Raw genomic sequence first — 19,825 nt, 5'->3', positions numbered from 1 at the left:
CATGGATAGAGAAGTTCACAACCATGAGAGAGCTGATGGAAACAATGCCATTCCTGAGAGGAGGGTTCTTAGTTCATACATAAACCCAACCTCTGGGAATTGTGGTAGCAGCATTCAGAAACCACCCATTCAGGCCAACAATTTTGAACTCAAACCACAGCTAATATCACTTGTGGAGAATCATTGTTCATTTGGTGGGAGTGCTAATGAAGATCCCAACCAACATCTCACAAAATTCCTGAGAATTTGTGACACTGTGAAGTCCAATGGAGTCCAGGAAGATGCCTATAAACTGCTTTTGTTCCCATTTTCACTTAGGGACAAAGCAGCTAAGTGGCTGGAATCATTCCCAAGGGGGAGTCTAACAACATGGGATGAGGTGGAAAGCAAGTTTCTGGCACGTTTCTACCCCCCACAAAAGGTCAATAGGCTTCGATCTGAGGTTCAAACTTTTAGACAACAAGATGGTGAGACTCTCTACGAGGCATGGGAGAGATTCAAGGATTTGACAAGGAAATGCCCACCAGACATGTTCCATGACTGGGTGCAATTGCATATTTTCTATGATGGACTTTCTTATGAATCAAGGAAGGCGGTAGACCATTCATCGGGAGGTTCATTAAACAGGAAAAAGACTGTGGAAGAAGCCATTGAAGTGATTGAGACAGTGGCTGAGAATGAGTACTACTATGCATCAGAGAGGCACAACACTAAGGGAGTCATGGAGCTAAACCATGTTGATACAATTCTAGCCCAAAACAAAGTGTTTGCCAAGCAACTAGCAGAGCTTACCAGGCAATTAGAAACAAAGCAAGTGGCTGCAATACACACACAAGATCAAGAGGAAGTAAGCATTGAAGGAGGTGATTGGGAAGAGGCCAACTATGTGGGAAACCAACAAAGGCAATCATATGATCCACATTCCAACACTTACAACCCAGGATGGAAAAATCACCCAAACTTTGGGTGGGGGAACCAACAAACCCAACCACAAAACCACAAACCTTACAACCACAACCAACATAACAATTCCACATACCAAAACTCCAACCAAAGATCATACCAAGCCACACAAAACACTTACTCCCAACCACCATATCATGGCCAAAATAATCAACCTACCCAACCTAATCCGAACCAGTAATTTCAAGATCAATTAAACCGGATAGAAGGAATGATGGCAACCATGAGTCAAGACATAACCGAATTGAAAAGCTTCAGGGATGATGTGAGAGCTACCTTAAGGAACCATGGTGAAAAACTCAAGAGGATGGAGTCTCAAGTAGGAGAGCTATCTCAACAGACCCCGAAATCAACTGCAGTGTTCCCTAGTGACACAGAAAAGAATCCAAAAGGGGAACAAAAGAGAGTGAGATGGGAAGAATGCAAGGCCATCACCATATTGAAGGAAGGTGTGGAGGAAGCTAAGCAGGAAAGTGAAACTGAGCAAGCCAAGGAACTGCAAAAAGGCATGCTGGAAATATACCAACCAAAAGCACCATTTCCTCAGAGGTTAGGAGGAAGTGAAAAAGGGAAAACCTATTCAAGGTTTTTAGAGACATTTAAGTCTCTCCATATCAATATTCCCTTTCTTGAGATTCTCCATCAAATGCCTACACACATCAAGTATTTAAAGGAATTGTTGAGCAAGAAAAGAGTTTTGAAGGGAGGACAAACGGTAACAATGAACAAAGAATTCAGTGCTCTCATCAAGAAGGACACAGTCTCTAAGAAAACAGACCCAGGAAGTTTTCATATTCCTTGCATCATAGGAGAAACAAAAATTGACAGAGGATTCTGTGATCTAGGAGCTAGCATAAATGTGATGCCTCTAACTCTTATGAAGAGGCTACAACTGAATGAGGTGAGATCCACTGATGTAATCATACAACTGGCTGACAAAACTCAGAAGCAAGCTGAAGGGGTAGTTGAGAATGTGCTGGTGAAAGTGGGAAATTATTTTTTCCCTACAGACTTTGTCATTTTGGACATGGAGGAAAGCTACCTACACCCCATCATTCTGGGGAGGCCATTTCTAGCCACTGCTAGAGCACTCATAGATGTAGAACAAGGAGAGCTAATTTTGAGAATACATGATGAACAGCTCATTTTTAATGTTTTCAAACCTGCATCTGAGCCTGAACCAGAACATGAAAAGCCTAAGGATGAGAGTAGCCATCTGTGTTTGGAGGAAGGCAATCCGGCAGCTGAAACTCTGAAACAGTCCTTGGAAAGCAAACAAGAATTGCAAGAGTTAAAGCCACAAGAATCAACAGAAACAGATCAGAAGGATCCTCCCGGCATAAGGGTCAATGAAGAAAGCTTCAAGAGAAAGGGAAGAACTGTAAAGAAATTGCCAAGAGGGTGGAGAAACAAGAAAATTCCCACTGAAGGTTTCTCTCCGGGAGAGAAAGTGATATCAAGTCATTATCTGCCAATCCCACCTGGCCTCAAAACAATTCCTTCCCAACGCCCTCAAGTGTTCACAATCAGGAAAGTTCTTTCTATGGAACATTTAGAGGTCATGAAGGAATCAAGTGGGGACGTTTGCATAGTGAGAGGAGAAGACGTCAAGCACTACAATCCACCCTAACAAGGGACAACCGTCAAGCTAGTGACGTTAAAGAAGCGCTTCATGGGAGGCAACCCATGTTTTTAGTATCCTTAATCTTTAGTGCTTTGCTCTACATCTAATAAAGCATGGTTTCTTATGCATGAACTTGAATCCTCAGGACAACTATTGACAAAGTGCACTAAACTTTGCATGTAAATTACAATTGGTCTCTAAGTTTGGTGTGCCTGAAGGCACTCCCAAATCTTACTCAAATTGGATTCCATCTTTCATTCAAGGTGCACGACCAAACATTAAGTTTGGTGTTCCTCTTGAACACAGTTTATGAAAAGCAAGAAGTTCCTCTGGATTTCAAAATTCATGACAAGTATACCATTCGCATGTTTTAATACTTTGGTTTCAATTACTTAGGGTAGTAACTTTGTTTAGAATCAAAGAGCCAAAGTGACTATGATTTATTAGAATTATGCACATTCATTAAGGACAACCAATATGGATTTCATGTCATTAGGAGACTTTACCAAACACTAAGTTTGGTGTCCAATAATAAGTGTGCATATATACAAAAGTCACGGCTATAAGCTCATGAAGTCAATCATTGATTTACATGTGCAAGTACTATTCATCATTCACATGGACCGAAAAATAATAGCAAACTTGTTTGTTTGTGCAGGTACAAAAGAAAAGACAAAAATGGAGGAAAAAGACAAAGGGAGGTACGGTGCTTGGTCAAAAAGAAAATTCACAAGTCTTTGAAACTAACACATGGGAAAAGGAAGTTCTGCAAGAAAAGATAGCTACATGTACAACCTAATGCACCCAGAATACTTCCAAGAAAATGAAAAGCAATTCGTCCTTCTCCCTAATTCATATATTTACCATCAAGCCACCCTTCACAAATCACCCTAGCCGTCCATTTTGCACTTACGGGCACTATAAAGAACCACTTGGGGAACGAGTTCAACACCACCAAATCTCCTTCATGCACATTTCCTTCATCATAGCATAAACTATCTCTTGCCGAAAACAACCTCCCCACACTTCCAACAACACTTCTTGCTTCACCTTGTCAACTTTAGCTTGTCACTTACCAAAACTAAAGAACCAATGGCAGCTTCATCTAGCCACAAAAGAAGAAAAGACAAGCAGCCAATGGAGGAAAACAGGGAATTCGATGCATGGAGATACAAATCAGTTTTCCATGAGATTCAAGCCGAATGGATGAGACCTAAAACGGTACTAGCTGAGGTTCCCTTTGACCTTGAAAAGGATGAGTTCCCAGGTGTTTGGGAAAAGATCAAAAAGAGGAAGTGGGAGCTCCTGACTAAGCCAATCACTAAAATCAACATCAACCTGGTGAAAGAGTTTTATGCAAATGCAGTAAGGGAGGATCCAACCAAGAAACCCACATACAAAAGCTATGTGAGAGGGGTGGAAGTTGACTTCAGTCCCAAAGCAATCATGAAAACTCTTGGCCTGAAAAACATACATTTCAGCCAAGCAAGTTATGAAGAAAGGATGATAGGAGAACCTGACTATACAACTATTGCTGAAGACCTTTGTGCCATCAGAGCTGAATGGGTGAGAAAAACAAGAGGGGCTCCAAGAGTCTTGAGAAGGGGAGACCTTACACCTGAAGCTAAAGGGTGGTATGCAATAGTTAGGAGATCCATCCTACCCACTGCAAACTCTTCAGAAATAGTCCCTAAAAGAGCCATCTTGCTTCATTGCATTATGGTGGGAGGGGAGATCAAAGTTCATAAACTCATTGCTGAACAGATACAAGAGTTTAGTGAGAAAAGTGACCCTGAATCCTGGCTCCACTTCCCTAGCACCATCATTAGACTATGCATCGATGCCCAAGTACCACTTGAAGATGAAAGACCTAATTGGCTATATCCGGGATTGGCCATAACTGCGTACAGAATGACTCTCGGCCCAACTCCTCCAAGACATACAAAAAGAAGAAATGAAGAAGGGCAACAAGCGGAAGAAGAGCAAGAAGCTGAACAAGAAGGACAGGAAGGAGAAGATAGAGAAGAAGAGCAAGAAGAGCAAGCAATTCCAGAAAGAAGACAACGAACTCCTAGAGACCCCATGGATATGAGCAGAATGCAGGAAATCATGGAAGGAATGTCTCAACAATACATGAGGTCTCAGGAGAGACAAGAGGACTTTCACCTAAAAATGATGGATATGCAAAGGAACTTTGAATCAAGATTCTTAGATCTGCAAAGGGAACATAATTTACACTTACAGGAATCCTTCAGCCACATATGCCAACACCAAGATGCCAATGTCTTGGCAATCAAGGAAGCCACCACTTTACAGAATGCAAGATACTCAGTCCAAGCTGATTACAACATCAGTTCGCAAATCAAGCTTAACTACATAGGGGAACATCTACACAAGATGGACCCAGCATTCCCAGCTTTTGATGAGTATTTCAAAGGAAGGAAAGAAGGAGAAATAAACAAGGCAATGATCCTTGAAAAAGGAGTGGAAGAAACAATGAAAAAAGCTGGATTCTGGAAAAAGCTCATGAGAAAAGACAAAGGAAGCACAAGTGGTCAAAAAGAGGCAGGAAGCAAGAAGAAGCAGGATCCTAAGAATTAAGAAGAACCAAGCAATAAATAAGAGGTGGTCTCGTTCCTTAATAATCAAATGATAATTGGTGAATTGTCTTTATGAGCTTTCTTTCATTATGAGTCATTTAAGTTTTAATGTGAAGTCTCTAGTATGTGTGTCTGTGTATTGCTTTGAATAAAGTGAATACCTAGATGTTTGGATATAACTCCACCTTCTTAAACAAATGCTTGCCATGCTTGTTCTGTTTCCAAAAATAAAAGAAAAGTTTGAACAAAAGTAACTTGGCTCAATTAGTGACAAATCAAGTAGAATTAAGTGGTGGTATGCATGCTTGATTGTTTAAGTCAGATCACTGGAAATAGAGTGTAGAATTATCATTTTTTATGTAGAAATTGAAAACTGTCTATGGATCTTGATGAATAAATGTCTTTGGTCATGAAAAAGAAAGAAAAAGAAGAAGAAAAAAAAAATTTTGAGAAAAATAAGCTAGGCACCAATGGTTTGAACTTCTGAGACAAATGCCTGTGGTCTTTATGTATTAAGGATATGCTTGGATGAATAGGTTCTGAGGAGTGTTTCAACACTTGGTAACTTGGGTTAACTAACCCGGGATTATCAACCAAAAGTCCATTATCAAGAGCAACCTAAATACAAAACATTTAGTCACACAAAGAGGTGCTGGGCACCAATGTCTCAAGAAGAAATGTGAACTAAAATGCCTAAAGTGGATATGTGTAGTGCACTGATAAGAAAAAGAAAATGCCAAAGGCTTGTGCAACACATGACACTAAGCAAACAAGGAGCAAAGTAGCTCTAAGAAAAAGAAAAGAAAAACAAAGAAGAGAAAAGTGCCAAAGACATAAGAATAACAAGAGGCCATAGCAGTGTTTGATGGATGCAATGAAAAAGTGATAATCTTACCTGATAAATATGAAAAAGTGATGCTGCAACTTTCTGCATAAAACCCTTCTGATGAACTTCAAATGCTTGCTAATATAGCCAATGTAATTGCTTTCTGTTTCATACTTTCTTCTCAAATAACTCAGGACTTGCTTAGGGACAAGCAAGTATTAAGTTTGGTGTTGTGATGCCAAGGCATCTTAGGCTAGTTTCACTAGCATTTTTCTGTTAGTTTTAGTTGTTTTATGCATTTTCTTGAGCTTAAAGTAACCAAAAATGGTTAAATGAAGAACAAAGCAATGAACCATCCAAACAGTATGATTTTAATGCAAATTCCATGAGTTTTAGTTATATTACTTGAATGCTATGAATGGAAGATTTCTCATGAAATTTTGCAAGACTTTGATGCAATTGTTTGGATGATTTCAGGGAAGAAGAGGCTAAGCAAGGAAGCAACAAAATCAATAAAGGAAGCTTGAATATCACATGTGGAGTTCAAGTTCCAGTTCAAGCCTAACTGGAGCTTAAACGCCAGAATGAGAATGCCACTCAGGAAGGAGTTCCACGTTTAACCTCCAGTCTAACCTTAAACTGGAGGTTAAACGCCAGAATGGGAAAAGCACCAGGGAGCCATTTCCACGTTTAAGCTCCAGTTTGACCTCAAACTGGAGCTTAAACGTGTTCGACCAAGTTTTCTCCTCCAGGGTTGCTCTCTCCATTTCCACGTTTAAGCTCCAGTTTGACCTCAAACTGGAGCTTAAACGTGTTCGACACCTCCAGGGCTACCCTTCTAAGCTTCCACGTTTAACCTCCAGTTTAACCTTAAACTGGAGGTTAAACGTGTTCGACCTCCAGGATGCCTCCTTCCATTTCCACGTTTAACCTCCAGTTTAACCTTAAACTGGAGGTTAAACGTGTTCGACCTCCAGGGCTGCCCTTCCTATATCCACGTTTAAGCTTCAGTTTAACCTTAAACTGAAGCTTAAACGTGTTCGACTACATGACTCTCCAGGGCTGCCTTCTTCCATTTCCACGTTTAAGCTTCAGTTTAACCTTAAACTGAAGCTTAAACGTGCTTCTACAAAAGGCCTCACTGGAAGTGTCTGGCGTTTAAGCTGCAGTTTAAGCTTAAACTGCAACTTAAACGCCACTCTTGGAAAAGGTTTCTGGACCAAAAATATTGTGGTTTAAGTTAGTATTTGAGCACAAACATTAACTTAAACTTATTCTGGTATGAAACCCAATTGAATATCATGGTTTATGGGATTGGGCCTGAAGGGTTGATGAGTCTGAAATTTCAATTTATTGAGTCATGTGCCATTATTTGATTATCACTAAGTTGGCTCAATGAATGTTACAGAATTTGGATCAGCAGCCTCATCAAGATTATGGATCATAAACCCAAGGCAAAAGGAAAGCAGGGAGAGGCCTCAAAGCCCAAGAAACACAACAGAAGCTCAATATAGAAAGTGTATAAATAGGATAGAATTTAAGTTAGAAGGAACTTTTCACCTTTTCATTTTTAGCTAGTTTTCATATCTTTGTAGTTGAATTCAGAGCTATGACTCACTAAACCCCTTTCATTGGGTTAGGGAGCTCTATTGTAATTCAATGAATCAATAATAGTTTATCTTCTTCTTCAATCTTTTCTCTTGAATTTTGTTAGAAAGCTTCTCGTTCTAATTCCATTGGGTAGTTGTCTTGGGAAAGAAACTACCCATAATTGGAATCCTTCGGAACCTTGGGAAAGGAATGGAGGATTCATGCTAGAGAAGCTTTCTCACAGTGAATTGGATTGGGGTTTGGATGGATATTGTGACATGTAATCCTACCAAATTGTGGTTCATGAAACTGTGAGGTATAATCAGTGATCGAGCATCATCTCTTCTTATGAACATTTAAACCAAGGGATTGGGAATTTGTTTGTTTTTAGAGAGAATTGGTGAGCCAAGGGATTGGGATCCAATCATATAAGATTGCCAAGCAAAATTTAATGAACGCATTGGTTGAGGAAGAGATATACATGTTTTGATTCAGAGATCTCAATATCTCCTAACACCCAATGAATTCCCCATTTCTGATTTCCAATTTCTCTTTACATTCTGCAACTCAATTCTTGCAATCACCCCCATTCCCTTTTAATTTCAGCAATTTACATTCTGCTCTTTAATTCATGCAATTTAAGATTCCGCCATTTCAATTTCTTGTCATTTACTTTTCCCGCCAATTTTACATTCCGCAATTCTCATCTAAATCTTGAATCCGCTCAACTAGAACACACTTCTAATCTGAATTGCTCACTCAACCAATCCTTGTGGGATTCGACCTCACTCTATTGTGAGTTTTTACTTGACGATAACCGGTGCACTTGCCGGAAGGAATTTTGCCGATCGTGCAATTTCCTAAATCGTAGCATAACAAGTTTATGCGCATCAATTTTCTTTGTTTAATCTTTGTTCTTAGTCTGAGCCTTTTTGTTTATGTTCTTGGTAAATTTTCGTTTCTTTGAGTCTTTGTTTTTGTTCTTATTGCAATATTCAATTTTTTGGTATCCTCCTTTCAAAAGCTTTTCAAAAATAGTTTTTCTTTGGTCAAATCTTGGGTCAAATCTTTAAGTTTGTTGTCTTCTTGTTATTTTTCTTTAAATTTTCGAAAATTTATGCTTGGTTTTCTAAAACTTTTAAGTTTGGTGTTCATTACATGTTTTTGTGTTCTTTAAATTTCTTGAATCTTGTTCTTTTTGTTCTTATTAGTCTTCAAAGTGTTCTTGTGTTTTCCTTTTGTTTTGATCTTAAAATTTTTAAGTTTGGTGTCCCTTTGTGTTTCCCTCCAAAATTTTCAAAAACTTGGGGCATTAGATCTAAAAATTTTAAGTTTTGTGTCTTTTACTTGTTTTTCTCTTTCCTCATTAAATTCAAAAATAAAAAATATGTTTTCTGTATTAAAATTATCTTAATTTTGAAAATTTTCACTAAAAATTCATATTTTCACAAATAGTTAATAGGCTTAATAAAAAAAAAATGCTTAATCTAGATTATCACCTTACTTAATCATTGTCCATCTAAATCAATCCTCGGCAACGGCGCCAAAAACTTGATGAGGGAAAATCGATTCCACACAAACTCACCGGCAAGTGTACCGGGTCGCATCAAGTAGTAAAACTCACAAAAGTGAGGTCGATCCCACAGGGATTGATGGATTAAGCAACTTTAGTAGGGTGATGAATTTAGTTAAGCTAATATTTGATGAATTGAGTGAGAATTGATTGAAAAAATGTAAATTACTAGGAATTCAAGGTGTAGACTGTAAATTAACAGAGAAGTAAATGACAGGAAAGATAAATTGCTGAAACTTAAAGTGCAAGAAATTAAAAGAGCAGAAGCTTAAATTGCGAAAAAGGTAAATAACTGAATCTTATAGTGCAAGAAACTTAAATTGCAGAATCTAAATTGCAAGGAAACTTAAATTGCATGAGTAACAAAGGGAAATGGGTGCTGGGATTCAAATAGCAAGACAAATTAGATGAAAAATGAAATCAGATAGATCTCAAGTGAATAGAATCAAAGAGAATGATTCATCAGGGATTGGAGATATCATAATTCATCATGAATCAATTGGGTCTCAACTCCTTTCTCAGTCATATAAGTAGATCTATGGCGGATTAAAATTAATTGGATCCCAATTCCTTGGCAATCTAATCTCTCTAATCACAATCAATTTTGCCAATTCCTTGATCTAATTGTCATGAGAAGAGGTTAAATGCAAATCTCTCATCCATAAGCCACACTAACTCTCAAGATCTCAATTCGTCCCGAATGGTGTTGATCAAAAGAGTAGTGAAGGATAGAGCTCCAATTCTAATGCAAGTGATCCCCCTTCAGAGGCTCAAATAAGCATTCAATTGAATTCAACCTCCTTCTGAAGTAAAAACAGAAGATATCCAATAGCTACAAAAATGAATTGAGAAGAAGAAGAATTTCATTTATGGAATTACAATAGAGCTCCTCCCCCTAATAAATTTAGGGTTTAGTTCATCATTGCTCAGGTAAAACCACAAAAACCGAAAGTTACAGAGAGAAGTGCAGAGGAAAATAATACAAAAAGGGAAATGCAGAATAACAGATCCGTTAACTAACTCTGCAGCCAATCTCTACTGACTAACTCCCGTCTAAATTAAATTTTCTTCTATTTATACACTTTCCAAATTGGTCTTCAAGTCCTTGGATTGGCCCTTGTTGAAGTGGGTTGCAATGGCTCCAACGCTGTTGAGAAGATATGGGTGCTCAATTGCAAGGTTCTGATATCCACGTTTGCCTCAACTTTGGGGATCCAACGTTACATTCAATGTTGCTGACCTGTGCATATGCATACTGTCTTGTGCGTGCGCACACCTTTGAGTTTTTCTTCCTGTGCGTACGCACACCATCTCGTGCGTACGCACACTAGGCTTTTTGGGCAGCTTGAATTTTGACGAGCTATCGAAGACGTTGGACCAAGCGTTGGGGTGAAAACGTTACTGCAAACGCTGCGACGTGTGCATACGCACGCTGTCTCGTGCGTGCGCACACTTCCCTTCTTCCCATTGTGCGTGCGCACACCACGCCATGCGTACGCACACATATCAGAACTCCCAGCTCAAGTTTTGATCATCTGTCGCGGACGTTTGACCCAGCGTTGTGCTGGCAACGTTGCCCCCAACGTTGCTACTCATGCGTGTGCATACTGTGCTATGCGTAAGCACACAAGGTGATTTTCTCTTCTTGTGGGTACGCACACTATGCTGTGCGTACGCACGCAAGGTGATTTTCACAAGTGCAGAATTTAGTCCTCTTGAAGACATTGGAGGTAACGTTGGTGATCCAACACTCCGTCCAACGTTGGCACCAGAACTTTTGCTTCTACAACTGCCTCCAACATTTGAGGTAACGTTGGTGGACCGACTTGGCCACCAGCGTTACTTCCTCTGCTTTGCTTCTTCCTTTGCTTTTTCCTCTTCTTTCTTGCTTCTTTTTCACCTAAAATCAGTCAAACAATTGCATCAAAGTTGGCTATAATCACAAGGTTTTTGCATCATTCATAACATCATGCAAAATTAGCATAAAACCTTATGAGAAAGCACATAAATAACCATGTTTAATTGTTTTAGGAAATGCATGAAACTCCAATCCAATTGCTTACTTATTGCTTAAGAAAGTGCATAAAACCTAATGAAACAAGTGAAAAATGCTTGTGAAACTAGCATAAAATGACTTGTCATCACAACACCAAATTTAAATCTTGGTTGTCCCCAAGCAAGCACTAAAACATGAGAAAAAGGCATGAAAACAGATAAGCATATATGTCCTTATTAGCAGGTAATTGAATTTGGCTCATGGGGTTTTATGCAGACAGAATGCAGCTCAATTATTATCAACCTTCGGATGTGAAATCCCCCTTTGAGTGTTAACTAGAGTTGTTGCTATAAGACCTTATTCTTTATTGATCCTTGTGATATGTTTTTTTCTTTCCCTTTATTTTAGAAACTTATTCTTCCAATTGTAGCTTAGTGTCAAGTGTTGCATCAGCTCCTCTTCACTGCAGACACTTGGCTTACAATTCTTCTTAAGAACATTGGTGCCCAGCTCCTCTTTGGGTTACTAAATATCTTGTAACTAGGTTGCTCTTGATAATGGACTTTTGGTTGATAATCCCTGGTTAGTTAACCCAAGTTACCAAGTGTTGAAACACTCCTTAGAACCTAATCATCCAAGCAGATCCTAGTACAAAGACACCACAGGCATATGTCTTAAGGTCTAAGCTATTGGTGTCTAGATTTTATTCTTTGTTTCTTTCATTTGTTTGTTGCCAACTTTTGGCTTTTCTTCCTTATTCCTTACGTTTTTTTTTCCTTTTTTCCAAGGATATTTATTAATTAAAGATTTATAGCAGCAACTAAGTTTATACTTGAAAGAGCCATTCTACCTTGCAGCTTTTATTATTGAGCTTACCAACTAATCAAGCAATTACCACCACTGGTTCTTATTCTAATGTCTACCATATTGAACAATTACTTTCTGGTTCAATCATTTTCTCTTATTGAATCAAAAGCAAAGGGAGAAGACACCTCATTCAAGTAGATGAAAATAAAGCAAGCACTTATACTAGAACACTTAGCAGACATCAGAATTTGCACTAATTAGACTAATCAACAGGGTATATAGAAACTTCCAATTTAGAACATTTCAAAGCAAAGGGAATTAACTGACAATACAACCTCTTGGGAATGTCTTCCAGCTTTCCTTTTGTCATCATCATCTATAATTTCTATATTTCTTTTGGTGATGATGTATAATTCTTTCAAGAGGTCGAATGCTTCCCTGCATAATCATTGGAAGTTGCTTATTCCCCAAGCACTTAACAAAATGGTTAGCATGTATAAACTGTTGTAGGTTTTTTAACTTACTTTGATGTGGGAACACCAAACTTAGTCCCTTGCTACTGTCCATAGTAAGATTAATCATATGCATGAAACCTTGTGATTTTATTAAGTAAACCAGTAAAGAAATTCAGACAACTGTCAAGAGAATTCCCTGATTGCTTTGGAATTTATGACTCCTGATGTTCTTCAAAGGGTTATAGTGTCTTTCCATTAAATCTTGGTTGGACACCAAATTTAAATTCAAACATTCACCCTTTTTATACTTCTTTTGGTGTGCAACACCAAACTTAATTCCTTGCAATACAGGAGAACTCTTGAGTTTTTATTGAAATAGCTATAAAAAGAAAACTACCTCAGGTTGGGTTGCCTCCCAACAAGCGTTTCTTTATCATCATTATCTTGACGTCCTTCATCCTTGTTCATCCCAGCTCATGAATGCTTTCTTCTTTGTTCCAAGATCCTCCTATATAATGCTTAGCTCTGTGACCATTTACTGTGAATGTGTCCCTTGTAGCTTCATTTAGAAGTTGAAGGCTTCCATATGGAGAAACCTTGGTCACCAGATACGGGCCAGTCCACTTAGACTTGAGTTTCCCAGGAAAAATCTTAAGCCTAGAGTTGTACAATAACACATTACGCTGGCTCAAATTCCTTTCTTGTGATCTTCTTGTCTTGCCATCTTTTAGCTCTCTCCTTGTATATCTTAGCATTTTCGTAAGCTTCAAATCTGAACTCATCCAGCGCATTGAGTTGTAATAGCCTTTTCTCTCCTGCTGCTTGAGAGTCAAGATTGAGGAGCTTGGTGGCCTAGAAAGCTTTATGTTCAAGCTCTACAAGAATGTGACAGGATTTTCCATAGATTAGCTGAAAGGTTGACTTTCCAATTGGAGTTTTGAATGTTGTTCTATATGCCCATAGAGCATCATCCAACTTTCTGGCCCAGTCTTTCCTTGTGATCCGAACTGTCTTCTCCAAGATTCTCTTTAGCTCCCTAGTGCACGAAATTACAATCACACTTTTGCAATTCCGCACAACTAACTAGCAAGTGCACTGGGTCATCCAAGTAATACCTTGTGTGAGTAAGGGTCGATCCCACATAGATTGTCGGCTTGAAGCAAGCTATGGTTATCTTGTAATTCTTAGTCAGGATATCAGTAATGATTCGTAGTTTTAATTGTTAAAAGTAAAAGAACATGAAATAATTACTTGTTATGCAGTAATGGAGAACAGGTTGAAGTTTTGGAGATGCTCTGTCTTTTGAATCTCTGCTTTCCTACTGTCTTCTTCTTCACACACGCAAGGCTCCTTCCATGGCAAGCTGTATGTTGGTGGATCACCGTTGTCAATGGCTACCATCCATCCTCTAAGTGAAAATAGTTCAAATGCGCTGTCACCGCACGGCTAATCATCTTTTGGTTCTCACTCATGTTGGAATAGGATCCATTGATCCTTTTGCGTCTGTCACTACGCCCAGCACTCGTTAGTTTAAAGCTCGTCATAGTCATCCCTTCCTATATCCTACTCGGAATACCACAGACAAGGTTTAGACTTTCCGGATCTCAGGAATGGCCGCCAATAATTCTAGCCTATACCACGAAGGTTCTAATCATAGATTAGAAACCCAAGAGATATGCACTCAAGCTATTACATATAGAACGGAGATGGTTGTCAAGCATGCGTTCATAGGTGAGAATAATGATGAGTGTCACGGATAGAATGGAAAACAGTAGTAATTGCATTAATTCATCGAGACACAACAGAGCTCCTCACCCCCAACCATGGAGTTTAGAGACTCATGCCGTAGAGAATACAATATGAAACGTGTAAAATGTCATGAGGTGTGTAAATACAATAGCAAAAGGTCCTATTTATAGAAAACTAGTAGCCTAGGGTTTACATTAATGAGTAAATGGTGCAGAAATCCACTTCCGGGCCCACTTGGTGTGTGCTTGAGTTGAGCATTGAAGCTTTCACGTGTAGAGGCTTCTCTTGGAGTTAAACGCCAGCTTTTGTGCCAGTATGGGCGTTTAACTCCAGCTTTTATGCCAGTTCTGGCGTTTTGACGCCAGAAATTTTATGCTGACTTGGAACGCCAGTTTGGGCCATCAAATCTCGGGCAAAGTATGGACTATTAAATATTGCTGGAAAGCCCAGGATGTCTACCTTCCAACGCAATTAACAGCGTGCAAATTCGGCTTCTGTAGCTCCAGAAAATCCACTTCGAGTGCAGGAAGGTCGGAATCCAATAGCATCTGCAGTCCTTTTTCAGCCTCTAAATCAGATTTTTGCTCAGGTCCCTCAATTTCAGCCAGAAAATATTTGAAATCACAGAAAAACACACAAACTCATAGTAAAGTTCAGAAATGTGATTTTTATTTAAAAACTAACAAAAATATAATAAAAACTAACTAAAATATACTAAAAACTACCTAAAAACAATGCCAAAAAGAGTATAAATTATCCGCTCAGCACAACACCAAACTTAAATTGTTGCTTGTCCCCAAGAAACTAAAAACAAAGTAGGATAAAAAGAATAGAATATACAATGAATTCCAAAAACATCTATGAAGATCAGTCTTAATTAGATGAGCGGGGCTATTAGCTTTTTGCTTCTGAACAGTTTTGGCATCTCACTTTATCCTTTGAAGTTCAGAATGACTGGCATCTATAGGAACTCAGAATTCAGATAGTGTTATTGATTCTCCTAGTTCAGTATGTTGATTCTTGAACACAGCTACTTTATGAGTCTTGGCCATGACCCTAAGCACTTTGTTTTCCAGTATTACCACCGGATACATAAATGCCACATACACATAACTGGGTGAACCTTTTCAGATTGTGACTCAGCTTTGCTAGAGTCCCCAATTAGAGGTGTCCAGAGCTCTTAAGCACACTCTTTTTGCTTTGGACCACGACTTTAACCGCTCAGTCTCAAGCTTCTCACTTGACACCTTCATGCCACAAGCACATGGTTAGGAATAGCTTGGTTTAGCCGCTTAGGCGAGGATTTTATTCCTGTAGGCCCTCCTATCCACTGATGCTAAAAGCCTTGGATCCTTTTTATTTTACCCTTGCCTTTTGGTTTAAAGGGCTATTGGCTTTTTCTGCTTTCTTTTTCTTTTTCTTTTTCTTTTTCTTTTTCTTTTTCTTTTTTTTCTTTTTTCTTTTTTTTTCATATTTTTCTTTCGCAAGCTTTATATTCACTGCTTTTTCTTGCTTCAAGAATCATTTTTATGATTTTTCAGATTATCAAATAATATTTCTCCTTTTCCATTATTCTTTTAAGAGCTAACAATTTTAACATTCATAAACAACAAATTCAAAAATATGCACTGTTCAAGCATTCATTCAGAAAGACAAAAAGCATTGCTATCACATCAAAATAATTAAACTGTTTTAAAATTTGAAATTCATGTACTTCTTTTTCTTTTTCAGAAAATATTTTTCATTTTATGAAAGGTGATGGATTCATAGGACATTCATAGCTTTAAGTCATAGACACTAAGATACTAATGATCATGTGACAAAGACACAAACATAGATAGAACATAAAGCATAATTTTCGAAAAACAGAAAAATAAGAGTGATAAACCACTATTTTATGGTTTATATTGTGTTTAATTGTGTGGTTTTATCATGATCCTGACCCACTTATTCATTAATATCGCATGCATTTATATTTCCTTCCTGAAATTATTACATGAGTGAAAACTGCTTTCTAGAGACTTTTAATTATACATTTTACTTCTCCTTTATTCCATTCGATGCCGTGATCTGTGTGTTAAGCATTTCAGGCTTTATAGGGTAAGAATGAGTTGGAGATTGGAAAGGAAGCTAGCAAAAATGGAAGGAACACAAGAAATTGAGGAGATGACCAGCGAGAAGCTACGCGGCCGCATGGACGATGCGACCGCGCGGAATGGAAAAGCACGAGTGACGCGGAGGCATGGACGACGCGTCCGCGTGGCAAAAGCAGAAACGTGAATGACGCGTCCGCATGAGCGACGCGATCGCGTGACGTGCGCGATATGCATAATTTGCAGATTCGCTGGGGGCGATTTTGGGCCCTATTTTGACCCAATTTTCGGCCCGGAACAGCAGACTAGAGCCAGAGAACATGCAGAAACCAAGGAGAACATTCATTCTACACAGTTTTAGTTTTAGATCTAGTTTTTCTCCTCCCCTAGGTTTTCTCTCTACACATTCATAGTTCTTAGGATTTAATTTTTCATTTACCTTTTTGGCATTGGAACACTGAGAAGAGTTATTACCTCATCAAGACTTCGTCATTCTAGTTCGTTTTCTTTACTTGGTCTCACTCTTCCATGTTCTTTACTTTGTTAATTTTACCATTAGAATATTCTTAGGATTATTTAATACAAGGATCACTTTTATTTTTAATTGACTATTTTAATTTTTATTTACAATGTCTTTCTTTAATTCCTTTTCATATGCGATGAATTTTACCTTTACAATGAGCAAGTAGTTCCCTAACTTGATGGGGAATTGATTGAAAGGAACCCACTGAGAAGAGTTGGAAGGCTTGAAAGAAAAATTGTAATTGGGTTTATGGTTGGATTGCCTCCTAATCACTAACACCAATCCCTTTTAATTAAGTGGATTGCAACTTGTGAACGGACGTAGCATTCTAATTTGTTTGACTTTCCTTCACCTAGTGGAGGATAACTAAACAGGATAACTTTTAATTGTCAATTAATCCTGAGAGCATTCCAACAATAATAGTGATTCCAACTAATCAATTCCCAGTCAAGGCTTTTATTTACATTATTCAAATTCACCAATTTAATTTCCTGTTTGCCCAATTCAAATCTTTTTGAAAACCTCTGATTAATAAAATAGCACACTTTTTTACAACTCGTTGGGAGACAACCTGGGATTCATACTCCCAGTATTTTAAATTCAATTTTCTGTGACACCTTTCTAAATTGATAGGTGGATTTCCGGCGAATTAAGAACTATACTTTCAACGTATATATTTTAATAATTTTTAATTCGCTAATTTCTGCCCGCATCAATTTTTGGCGCCGTTGCCGGGGAGTTGCAATAGAGTGCTAAAGTTATTAATTAGAATTTATTTATTTGCATTTTATTTTATTTTGCTACTATGAGATGCCTGTTTCTTTCGTCAAATGACGCGTTCACTTCCTGATCCGCGCTTGCTAATATTCGATCCTGAAATTGAAAGAACTATTTCACGAATAAGGCGAGCTCGGCGTCGGTTAGTCCGCTCCGAGGGCGGATCTGAAAGTGAACTTGAGGAAGAAACCAGCTCCCGTTCTACTAATTCGGTTGATTCACGTGCAGAAGACATGGTAGAACCTATGAGAGTTACCATCCAGGAGGAAGGAGCCCCTAATTTTACAATGCAACCGTTTCAAGCGCATCACCCAGCGGTGGCTACAGATTTCGAAATAAAGACCGCACTGCTCAATTTGATGCCCAAGTTTCATGGCTTACTCGCCCAAGAGCCTATCAAGCACTTGCGAGATTTCCAGGCAGCCTGTTCTACTGTCAGGCGAGATGGTACAGATTAAACTTAAATTCTGCTAAAGGTTTTCCTATTTTCTCTTGAGGGAAAAGTAAGAGAGTGGTACTACACTCAACCCCTAGCAAATGTATCCAACTGGGATACGCTTAGAAAAGAGTTTTTGGAGAAATTCTTTCCATCTGAAGTTGAGGAAAGACATTTCCACTATTGTTCAAGATGACAACAAGACTCTCTTTGAATACTGGGAGCGCTTTAATAATCTTCTAGAAGCATGCCCCCACCACATGATTGACAAGATAGTGTTACTCAGTTATGTCACACAGGGCATGAGGCCCCAAGATAAAACCACATTGGAAAGTGCTAGCAATGGGTCTATGAAGAAGTACAATACCACGGATGAGGCATGGAAATTGATCAGCGACTTAGCTGAATCCACTAGGAACCACAGACAGAAGCAAGGCCGTTCAAAAACCGTTGCAGAAGTATCCTCTAGCAGAGAGACGGCTGCTCTAACTCAGAGTATCTGTGAGATGACCAACTTGCTGAAGCAGATGCAATTAAATCAACAACAAGTTCAACAAGCTCAACCTTCTCCAGCACAGCAAAGCCAACAGCTAGTCCCACAGAGAGTTTGCGGAATTTGTGCTGATTATAGTCATTATACTGATGAATGCCCGCAACTCCAACAGGAAGACAACATGGTGGCATCCACTCATAACTTCTATGATTGCCCCAACCAAGGGTACACTCAAGGTGGAAATAATAACCATGGATGGCAGGACAATTCTAACTAGAATTGGAGGGACAATGATGCGCATAAACTTGTTATGCTACGATTTAGAAAATTGCACGATCGGCAAAATTCCTTCCGGCAAGTGCACCGGTTATCGTCAAGTAAAAACTCACAATAGAGTGAGGTCGAATCCCACAAGGATTGGTTGAGTGAGCAATTCGGATTAGAAGTGTGTTCTAGTTGAGCGGAATCAAGATTTAGATGAGAATTGCGGAATGTAAAATTGCATGAATTAAAGAGCGAGAAGCTAAATTGCTGAAATTAAAAGGGATGGGGGTGATTGCATGAATTTAATTGCAGAATGTAAAGAGAAAGTGGTAGATCAGAAATGGGGAATTCATTGGGTGTTAGGAGATATTGAGATCTCCGAATCAAAACATTTTCATTCCTTCCTCAATCAATGCATTCATTGAATTTTGCTTGGCAATCTTATATGATTGGATCCCAATCCCTTGGCTCACCAATTCTCTCTAAAAATGAACAAATTCCCAATCCCTTGGTTTAAATGTTCATAAGAAGAGATGATGCTCGATCACTGATTATACCACACAGTTTCATGAACCACAATTTGGTAGGATTACATGTCACAATATCCATCCAAACCCCAATCCAATTCACTGTGAGAAAGCTTCTCTAGCATGAATCCTCCATTCCTTTCCCAAGGTTCCGAAGGATTCCAATTATGGGTAGTTTCTTTCCCAAGACAACTACCCAATGGAATTAGATCGAGAAGCTTTCTAACAAAATTCAAGAGAAAAGATTGAAGAAGAAGATAAAACTATTATTGATTCATTGAATTACAATAGAGCTCCCTAACCCAATGAAAGGGGTTTAGTGAGTCATAGCTCTGAATTCAATTACAAAACTAAAAGAAAATGATCCAAAGTTCTCTCCCCGATTTCCCCCTCAGGGGCTGGATTCCCCCTCAATCCCCAAAGTGTCTCTCAAATGCAGAAACTAAGGCCTTTAAATAGGCTCCCTAAATTACAAAATGAAAATGAAATTCAAAGCAAATTACAATCAAATGAAAATAAACTATTCTAG

The 19,825-nt window shown here is 38.6% G+C and overlaps 1 non-coding gene across 1 annotated transcript; it reads right to left on the bottom strand.

The window, feature by feature from the left end:
- Nucleotides 1-427: 427 nt before the first annotated feature.
- On the bottom strand, nt 428-531 carry LOC112753004 (small nucleolar RNA R71). The gene has a single exon (XR_003177408.1). It is a non-coding gene; the product is annotated as a small nucleolar RNA R71 (small nucleolar RNA).
- Between the last annotated feature and the right edge of the window lie 19,294 nt (nt 532-19,825).

The sequence above is a fragment of the Arachis hypogaea genome, chromosome 15 (genome assembly GCF_003086295.3).
Source record: "Arachis hypogaea cultivar Tifrunner chromosome 15, arahy.Tifrunner.gnm2.J5K5, whole genome shotgun sequence".
Classification (NCBI taxonomy): Eukaryota; Viridiplantae; Streptophyta; class Magnoliopsida; order Fabales; family Fabaceae; genus Arachis; species Arachis hypogaea.
This window is presented reverse-complemented; position numbering and strand designations above follow the sequence as displayed.